The sequence below is a fragment of the Equus quagga genome, chromosome 14 (genome assembly GCF_021613505.1).
Source record: "Equus quagga isolate Etosha38 chromosome 14, UCLA_HA_Equagga_1.0, whole genome shotgun sequence".
NCBI lineage: Eukaryota > Metazoa > Chordata > Mammalia > Perissodactyla > Equidae > Equus > Equus quagga.
Genome location: NC_060280.1, coordinates 42119031 through 42129781, shown reverse-complemented (window position 1 = coordinate 42129781; position 10751 = coordinate 42119031). Strand labels below are relative to the sequence as shown.

General features: G+C 36.8%; 1 long non-coding RNA gene across 1 annotated transcript; it reads left to right on the top strand.

Moving 5' to 3' along the window:
- The first annotated feature begins 506 nt into the window (after positions 1-506).
- On the top strand, positions 507-2649 carry LOC124252311 (uncharacterized). The gene is made up of 2 exons (XR_006891945.1): positions 507-1097; positions 1220-2649. It is a non-coding gene; the product is annotated as an uncharacterized LOC124252311 (long non-coding RNA).
- Positions 2650-10751: the final 8102 nt, after the last annotated feature.

Below are 10751 nucleotides of genomic sequence, written 5' to 3'. Positions count from 1 at the left end.
TTATTATACACTTGGTAACTAATCTGACAGCTGACCTCAACATGGGAAATACACAGTTCTGTTTTTCTTGCCTAGCACATTTGTTGGTATAAAGGAAGTAAGGTCCTAAGAAGTTGAGCTTTTATTTGTTTAACCTCTTATTTCGAGATAGTTTTAGATTTACAGAAGAGTTGCAAGAAAAGTACAGAGTTCTTTCTATCCTCTATTAATCTTCCACTTATGTTAAAATCTTTACCGTAGAACTTTTACAAAACTAAGAATTAGCCTCGGTAGAGTACTGTTAACTAAAGTAGACTTAATTTTCACCATCTGTTTATAGTGGGACACTATTAAAGGGTAGTTCTTGAGACCTATCCTAGTTTTTTTGTGATAATTTAAGCCAATAATTTAAACCTTTAAAAATATAAATTGAGGGGCCAGCCCAGTGGCATAGTGGTTAGGTTTACATGCTCTGCTTCAAGCAGTCTGGGGTTTGCCCCTTTGGATCCTGGGTGTGGACCTAACACTCTGCTCATCAAGCCACTCTGTGGCGGCATCCTAAGTACAAAATAGAGGAAGATTGGCACAGATGTTAGCTCAGTGACAATCTTCCTCACCCCCCTCAAAAATATATATATATTTGTAAATTGAAATTAACGTGCTATAGACATACATTTATAGGTCAATGATGTAACTTCTTGTTATAACCATATACTGTCAAAAGAACTATAGTGACTTATTTTATTATAATTATATTTTATGCTAGAGATTTGAATTCTTATTAGGTATAACTTGTGTGGTTTTCTTTAGACAATTCTTCAACCATCTAAGGGTGAAGAGAATCTTAAAGACTTCTTGCACATATTTTAAGGTGACTTTGGGTTATTGCTCTGCAGCTCTTTGCTTTAAAAAAAAAGAGAATCAGTCATGCCCCGGCCTGAAAATGCATGTCATGCATACACCCACAGTAAATAAATTTTTCAAAGCTCATTTATGAGGTCCAGTGTCAGTTTTAAGGTATTTTGCTTTAAAAAAAAAAAATCAGTCATGCCCCAGCCTGAAAATGCATGTCATGCATACACCCACAGTAAATAAATTTTTCAAAGCTCATTTATGAGGTCCAATGTCAGTTTTAAGGTATTTTGCTTTAAAAAAAAAAAAAATCAGTCATGCCCCAGCCTGAAAATGCATGTCATGCATACACCCACAGTAAATAAATTTTTCAAAGCTCATTTATGAGGTCCAGTGTGAGTTTGAAGGTATTTTGGTATGTTCTCTGTAACTTTTTCTTTTTTTTTTTTAATAGCTATGTCCTTTTATTAAGTTGTGTGAGAATAGTAACAGGGCTCTTTTTTTGTTTCATTGCCAGTTACTTTGATCTGGCATTCATATTTGGTGTCTATTTTGATTCTTAAGCCTGTGTCATAATTCCATGGCCTCAGTTCTGAAATGCAAACTAAGTCCAGCTTGTTTTAAGTTCTGTTAATAAACGTTTCTTTTCATGGCTTTTGTTTGTTTGTTGGGTAGGTAGGAAGTTGGTTTTTTACCTACTTGCTTCCTTATTGCCCAAGTATCTTAGAACTTAAACTCATCTGGAGTTGTTGCCTGGCTGGCCTTGTTTAATTAAGTGTAGATGCCTGGGGCTTTATGCATGTGGCATTATTGCTAAAATACTGGGCTTTGCAAAGCTTTTCTTCTGCATAGTTATTGTTTGATTTTAAGTTTTTATATAGTTCTTGGGTGTGAAGAATTCCTTCAAGAACGGTTTTTCTGAAGAATATGTTTTTATTAAATGCTGATGACTTTTCTCAGTTTTCCAATTTAGTAGGTCACCTTTAATGTCCATTAAAGTGAAATAAAACTTCCAACCTTAAACATTTTTCGTTGCTTAAAGATTATCTCAGTTTAATTTGCCATTTCTTTTTGACTAAGCAGATATACTGTCCAAATGACTGGATTGTTAAATTATGTTTTTTAAGACTGCTAATTGAAGTAAGATTACTGATTAAGCCTAGAAGAGGGGGACCCCCCTGAACCTGGAGTATTTTCCCCTCCTCCTTCAAAGATGAGACTAGATGAGTGTGTTAATGTTTTTTTTAAACACTGATTCTTTCCTTCGTAATGCTTATTTGAGTTTGCAGTTCCATGTTTATTCATATTTTATTTGCATGATTAATTTGTTAATGTCTGTATCCTCTTGTAGACTGAATATAACCTTGACTGTTTATCTTTTGGCCAACCATTGTATCCCCGTTTTCTACTATAGCACTTGGTATATTGGTTGGTTCTTGTAAATATCAAGACATCCAGCAGTTATTACGGGCCAGTCACTGTTCTAAGGGCTTTAATGAATTTGAACTTAATCCTCATGACAACCCTATGAGGTAGGTTCTATCATTATATTACAGGCAAGGAAACTGATTTGTATCACAGGTTAAGTAACTTACTCAAAGTCAAAACTAGTGAGTTGTGGAGAAGAGATTTCAAACTCAGGCGCCCTTGCTTTGTGTTCTGTGTTAACTGCTGTTGTATGCTGCTTATGTCAGTGGAATTAATAGGTTCCATAAAACATTGGCACATAGCATGGAAAACTTGTAACACTGTGTTTGGTCATCAGGAACAAATTTTTAATTTCGTATGTTTTGTTAGAAAATAAATTTATAAAATATATAGTCCTATTGTGTGGATGGTTTTGGTTATAATAATAGCTAGATTAAAAACTCATCAAGTGCGCACGTTCCACTTCAGCAGCCCGGGGTTCACCAGTTCGCATCCCGGTTGTGGACATGGCACCGCTTGGCACACCATGCTGTGGTAGGCGTCCCACATATAAAGTAGAGGAGGATGGGCACGGATGTTAGCTCAGGGCCAGGCTTCCTCTGCAAAAAGAGGAGGATTGGTGGCAGTTAGCTCAGGGCTAATTTTCCTCAAAAAAAAAAAATCATTTGTGATTTGACAGCTCTTAGGGTCTCTAGTTTCTCTAAACAGCCTCCAAAGAAGTTTCAGAATCTTCAGTTTTGTAAAGAAGTTTCTGGGGGCTGGCCCCGTGGCCAAGTGGTTAAGTTCGAGCGCTCCGCTGCAGGCGGCCCAGTGTTTCATCAGTTCAAATCCTGGGCGCGGACATAGCACCACTCATCGAGCCACGCTGAGGCGGCTTCCTACGTGCCACAACTGGAAGGACCCACAACTAAGAATGTGCAACTATGTACCTGGGGGCTTTGGGGAGAAAAAGGAAAAAAATAAAATCTTAAAAAGAAAGTTTCCACTGCCATTTGGCTAGTGATAGGTATGTTGTATGTAGCTTGTAGCTAGGAATTCAAATTTGTGTGTAAGATAAAATGTGAGATGAAACAGCATCAAATTTAACCTTTGTTTTCCCTGTTAATATGAGACCTGGTGAAGCCAATTATGTAATTTAGAATGTCTGCCACATAGGATACCTGCATAGGAAAGCCATTGGGACAGATGGCAAAGGATCATTTGAATTTTCGGCTTTCATCTTGTAGGCCAGGCCAGTCGTTATCAAAATACCATTTCTACACCAGCAGGATCAGCATCACGGCATTTGTTGGAAATCCTAATCTCCAACCTCAGACTTAGTAAATCAGAAACTCTGAAAGTGGAGCTCAAAAATTTGCAGAATAGTTTTTATTCTGATGTACAATAAAGTTTAAAAAAAAACTAGCAGCATGGAAGTCTGATTAGGCTTGCATTTTTTTCTTTTATTAAATTAACTTTTTGTTTTGGATTTAAAGAAAAATTGCAAAGATGGTACCGAGAGTTGCCAGATATTTCACACCCAATTCCCCTATTAACATTTTACATTAGTATGATCAGTATGGTACCTTTGTTAGAATTAATGAACTGATAGTGATGCAGTATTATTAAGTAGAGTCCACACTTCCTTCACTTGTTCTTAGTTTTTACCTAACGTCTTTTTTCTGTTTTAGGATCCCATCTAGGGTACCACATTACATTTAGTCATCATGTGTCCTGGGCTCTTGGTTCAATTTGATAGTTTCTTAGACTTCAAAACCCTGTCATTTTCAAGGGGTACTGGTCAGGTATTTTGCAGAATGTCCCTGAATTGGGATTTGTCTGGTGGTTTCCTTATGATTAAACTTACATGTTTTGAGAAGGAAAACCATAGAGGTAAAGTGCCATTCTCATTGGTGGTAGCAAGGGTACATACTGTCAACATGACTTAGCATTTTGATTGCTGGACTAAGGTAGTGTTTGTTAGTTTTTTAACTGTAAAATTACTTTTTCCCCGCTTTCCATCCTTCTTTAGAAGGGAGTCACTGTGTGCAGCCTGCAGTTAAAAAGGAGTAGGGACTAATGTTCCACCTCTTAAGGGCACAGTATCTACATAAATCATCAGTGTGGACTCTGTTTTGTGCTTTGAGTTATAATCCAATTTTACTTCATTTTGTCTCTCAAATTGTTCGAGCTTTGGTTATTGTGGCCTTTCAGTTGCCTTCTATGTTCCTTTATTGTACTCCTGTCCTGTCAGTGTGGGTTTATTTTTGGTTTTTTGCTTTTTGTTTTGTTTGTTTTATTTTAGTACTTTCTTATTTTCTGGCACTTCGGGATGCTCCAGTCAGCCATTTCTCCAGAATCCATGGTTCTTCTTACTGGAGAGTGGTATTAGAAACCAATATCTGGATGTTGGGTATTCTCCCTGCTACTGCGGTAGCTTTGCTTCTAGGCTCACTCAGCTGACAGCAAGGAAATATATACTAACCTATGTTTATACACATAGCTGTAAATATTTCTATAAGTAACCGTTTGTATCTATTAAGCTAAATATGAGTTAATGCTTATGTCTCCAAGAGTAATCCATTACTACATGGATCATTCTAGCCTGCTCCCCTTACTTATCTATAACTTCCCACTCCTACAGTGTGAAAAACCTGGCTTCTGCCATCACTGTCCATTTAATTGTTCAATTCCAGTACACGTGTCCAGCACTATCAGAATTACTAACCTAATCTCCCATGGGAAATATTTATCAACTAGAGTCCAGTGCTTAGGTAGGGTTTTTGCCCTTAGTCGCATTCATTTCTAGACCCCTACAGACTCAGGGTTAGTTGAGCCCCTTTCTCCTCACTTCTTTCATTGAAGTTGTTTCATATATTTGTAATAAGACTTGCATTTTATTTTAGAAAGATCAGTTTGATAGAAAGGTGCAATTGAAAGTGGTTCAAAGAGGAAGACCAGTTAGGATGAGGGTATGAATTACAACAGAAGCAGTAGGAAGAGAAGGGGATAAATTAAGAAGAGATTTAGGATCTTGAACTGAAAGGAATTAGGGACTGGAGAGTGAAAACTTGAGGATGATCCCTAGGTTTGGGAACAGGGAATCCTAAACAAGATTGGGAATATAGAAAGGATCTTGGAGCAAGTGGTTTTCACAAAGGACTGCTGAGTCCAAGGAATCTTTGTAACATTCAGTTGAAGTAGTCCAAGCTATTGTAAGCTCTGAAGCTTACAGGGAGGCCTTGTCTGGCTCTCAGGATGTGGAAATTATAGGTAAATAGGCAGTGATGTAAATAGACCATTTAGCTAATTCTGAGGATGTAAAGTTGATAGTGTTCTGAACTTCTGAGGGCATCCTGCTTTCGTTCAAAAAACAAGAATCCCTGCCCTTCAGTATGATGCTGTAGGAGTACGCAGGCACTGAAATAAAGGCCGATACAGGATTCTTCAGGCTTAATCCTAAGTATGCAGAGTGTGCTGCCTAAACCACCTGTAATGAGTATGAAAGAAAAGTTCTATATCAGAAGAATGGAGAAGGAAGACTGGATGGACAAGAACAACATAAATTCACAAGCCTTTGATTCTGTCAGTATCAGTGGCTAAACAGTTTAGTCAGGCGTGATATATTCTTAAAGTGGAGGAAAATATAAAGATTATGTGTATCAACAAATCCATAAGTTTTAAATGTTTGATACGTTAGGCTTAGAATTAATGGGTTCCTTATAATTACAGTTGTGTGTAAACTTTAAAAACCTCTCTACTGTAAGCTGGATTCCAGTAAGAAACCGATCCTAGACTGCGAACTTGATGTTAGAGGCCAACTTCTACTGGTTTTGATGCCGTAAAGGGTTCCTTCCAGTCCCACTACCCCTTTGCCTGTAAAGCTACTTGAATTGCCAGAAGGAAAGGGCTGAGTTGGAGGTGGAGGGGGGGAACAAATTTAAGGGCACAGAAAGCCACTGTCAGGATAATGTAAAGCAGAATTGGAAGATATTTAGTTAGGTGGAATTCTAGTCCTATTTTTCAGGCAGATAATTTAAAACCTTTAGGAAAAGTAGATGTTTAATAACAGGACTTATAATTCACCTGATTAGAAAACTCACAAATTCTGTTTGTGATTTAGGCTTAAGAATTTAGGTATTAGTTACAAGTAATTCAAAACTCTAGACATAATGATAGCTAATTTTTTACTCAATAACTTGGCAGTTAGAGTGTGCCAAGCACTTTGCTAAGTGCTTTTGATAGCTTTTCATTTAATCTTCAGAACACTCCCGTGATTATGTCTGTTATCCCTATTTTATTGGTAGAGGAACAGAGGCAAAGGAAAGCTACATAACTTGCCTCAGATCATATAAGTAGCAAATGCTGAAATTAGATTTTAAAATTAGGGACTTTGACTCCAAAGTCCTTAAACTCTTCACCATAACACTGAAGACATCTAAGTCACCATGCAAAACCTAAAATTGGAACTGCCATTTGTTTATTAGTATTCAGACTTTTCTTCCTTAGTGTTAAATGACTGAATTATGAAAAGATAAAGTGTTTTCAATTTTTGCAGTAGTCAGTTGAACCATTGACTTTTTTGATGGGCAGTTGACAAGAATCAGGGAGTCTGCAGGACTGAATAAAAGTAAAAAACCCATGGCAATGAATTTGTCCTGTGTGGGCAGTTTGTGCGTGTAAATAACCTTGGCCTTCTGATCATGTTGACTCTGGAACAGTTTTCTGTATTCTTAGATGTGGATGATGGGAGGACATTGGCAATAACGCCACCGTGATGGAGTGAAAGAAGCAATGCATTAAAATTAATATTGTCGCACTGGGCAAACAAATTCACTCACTTCAATCATACAAAACTAGCTAGGTTCTCATTTGGGAAAAGTTAGGGAAGATGTCCCATCAAATTACAAGGGAAAAGGCTTTTTTTAAAACCTGCACCTTAGAGTGTTTTAATGAATCAAGAACCACATGTAAAATTATGTTATAAATTATAGGACACTTCTTCCAAAGAGAGTTCTCTAGCATACATGGGTGATCTGCTTTTCATATATTATCATGCTTTGCCAGATAATCTTGAGACTAGTTGAGGTTTAGGTTTCTAATAGTTTTTTCTCCCAAAGGAATTGTTCTGAGTATGTAAGAAATTTAGATATTATTGTTTTTTAATAAGATAGAAAAGTTTATGAACATCTTCAATATTGTAGACATCCTCTTGTTTAATTATTTCATTCAACAAAACGCTTTCAGTCACTTTCTCTGTGCTGGGGATAGTTGACCAAACACCAAAAACACTCTGCTTCCAAGAAAGGTTCTAGCAAGAAAAATAAGAGGTCATTAAATAGAAACTATGCTGAAGATAAACCTGTGAAAAGTTGCTGTGTGAGCATATTTGGTAGATTTTATGGATAGATTTCTGGATACCAGAGTCCTGAAAAAAAATGGGTAGGAGACAAATAGGAGAGCAGGGAGGGGTTCCATAGAGAAGGACTAGGATGTGAAAAGGCCTGGAGGTGAGAGACTGCAATGGCCTATTCGGAAAGCTCTTGTTTGCTCAGCCCCCAAAGCTTTTCTCTCATGCCCTAGCCCCTAAGCAAATGTCTCAGCCTTCCCTTTAGCCTCCTCCAGATTGTAGTAATTAGTGGTAGTTCATACAGCATCAGAAGCTCTGCTGATTTCCCCCCACTGAAGTGCCTAAATCCTTGCCATAGCCCACAGCTAAAATTTGCAAATGCCCCTGTGGAAGTCAACAGTTGGTGCTCTCAGCTATCCAGGAAGGACTGAGAGATTTTTAGTACATCAAGTCTTCATTGCTTCTACAGCTTTATGATATCTGTAAAAATATTTTGCTTTTAATTCAATTTTTTTTTCTAGTTGTTGGAACTGTAATGATTGACTGCCAGTACCTACTACATTGTTCCCAGGAGTGGAAATCCCTACTGATGGGTTTGGAAGGAGTGCAGCGTGATCAGATTCAGGAAGATCATTCTGGCTGAAGTTAGTATAATTGTGATACAACAGGAGAAGGGAAGTGGGGTGATTTGAAAGGAAGTTTTTTCATCATTTAAGTGAGAGATATTGGTGGCTTGTATTTATAATAAATACATGGGCATTGGAAGAAATGGATGAATATAGGAGTTTAGGAGTTACTGAAAAGATAGAGGGAAAAAAGAGCAAAGGATTCACTAAAGTTAAAAAGCAATGACAAGACAAAGGCTCAAATCTATTAGAGTATTGTTATTTCTGAGGTTACTGTTTTACCCCAAACTTATTTCAGTAGTTAAAAAGTCAGAGTTGGAGGAGAATTGATTCTTTTCTTGTATCTCATCTCTATGTATAAACTTAACAGTTTGAGGGTCAATTGCTATTTATGAAATTCTGAGCTAAATATGAAAAATATTAAAATAGGTCATGTCTGCATATGTCAATGAGTGTTATTTGTATAATCAGAATAGACAAATACTAAATTACAAAGATACAAAAAGAGGTATCTATTTGTAAGCTTTATTACATTCTGTACTTTGTGTACTTTTTCTGTGTGTACATGAGGAAGATGAGCCCTGAGCTAACATCTGTGCCAGTCTTCCTCTATTTTTTATGTGGCTGCTGATGGAGTCGGTCCACACCTGGGATCTGAAGTGGAGCGTGCGGAGCCTTATTAAGCACTCGGCCACGGGGCCGGCCCCTTGAACTTTGTGTACTTTTTTCTTTTCAAAATGAAAACAGCCTCATTGTAGTTTTTCTTATAAAAGGAATATATTCTGATGTAAGAAATTCAGACAATAGAGAAAAGTAAGAAAAAAAGTCCACACCCCAATGTAAGCATTGTTGACGTTTTCTGTGATATTTGTGCATTCGGTTTTATCACCACTTTTTTCCAACTTGGCAATAACTCACGGACAACTTACCATAAAAATGAAAAATGTTTATATCAGTTTTATGATTCTTTATTATTATAGATTATAAGTGAATTGGTTCCCATTGATGAATAGTTTGTTACGTTTTTCACTATGATAAATGCTGCAGTAAACACCCTTGTCTCATATATTGGCATTCTTCCCAATTTTCTGTAGAATAAACTTTTAGAATTTACATTTCACTTGCTTTTCATATACTAGTTTCCTTTCAAATTAGACAACTTGTATTAAGCATCATGTTTAGATTTTTTTAATGACTAAATTGTTATAATAGAAATTTATAGCTTCTTTAAATTCGATTTTAAAAGTCAGTAATAAAAGAGGCAGTACACTGTGACTAGCAAAATATTTCTTTGCTATTTCCCAAGTAGCCTTATGAGAAATAATCTCTCACTCAGGATTTGGGCCAAGGAATGGTGTGAAAGGGGAATAATGATTATCAGTTTAACGACTGATCTCAAAAGCATAAGGGAGAAAAGTTTGGGTGTTTTTGTTTGTTTTGAGGGATGGTTTTTGGAGCTGGGTGATGGGTATATGGGAGTTTATTGTGTGTTCTCTCTGCATTTGTGGATGTTTGAAACTTAAGGAGGTGTTGCGCTGGGTGCACAGGACTCTGAGATAAAGCAGGCACCCCTCCCTCTTCTAGAATGTCTTTTTTTAAATTGAAACATATTTGACATATAACATTGTGTAAATTTAAGGTGTGCATGTTAATTTGATACATTGTATATTGTAATATGATTGCCATTGTTGTGATAATTAGCACCTCTATCACTTTACATAATTATCCTTTCTTTTGGTAGTAGGAGTAATTAAGTTGTAGTGTCTTAGCAAGTTTGATGACTATAATACAATATTGTTCTCTATATTCACTGTACTGTGCATTGTCTCTAGGGCTTAACTACTTGTTGTAAATTTGTACCCTTAAACAACATCTCCGCCACCCCCCAACACTCCCTCCCCTGGTAACCACCATTTTAGTCTCTGTTTCTACAAGTTTGGCTTTTTAAAATTCCACGTATAAGTGATATCATGCAGTACTTGTCTTTCTCTGTCTGACATACTTCATTTAGCATACTGCACTCAAGGTCCATCCATGTTGTCAAAAATGGCAGGATGTCCCCTTTTCTCATGGCTGAATGATATTCCATTGTACATATTTACCACATTTTCTTTATCTGTTTTTCTATTGATGGATACTTAGGTTGTTTCCGTATTTTGGCTATTGTAAATAATGCTGCAATGAACATGGGGGTGCATATATCTTTTTGAGTTAGTATTTTCATTTTCTTCAGATTAAATACCCAGAAGCGGAATTGCTGGATCATATGGTACTTCTACTTTTAATTTTTTGAGGAACTTCCATACTGTTTTCCATAGTGGCTGCACCAGTTTACATTCCCACCAGCAGTGCACAAGTGTTCTCATTTCTCCATATCCTCTCCAGTTCTTCTCTCTTGTCTTCTTGATGATAGCCATTCTAACAGGTGTGAGGTAATATCTCATTGTGGCTTTAATTTGCATTTTCTGATGGGTAGTGATGTTCAGCATCTTTTCATGTACCTGTTGGTCATTTGGATGTCTTCTTTGGAAAAATGT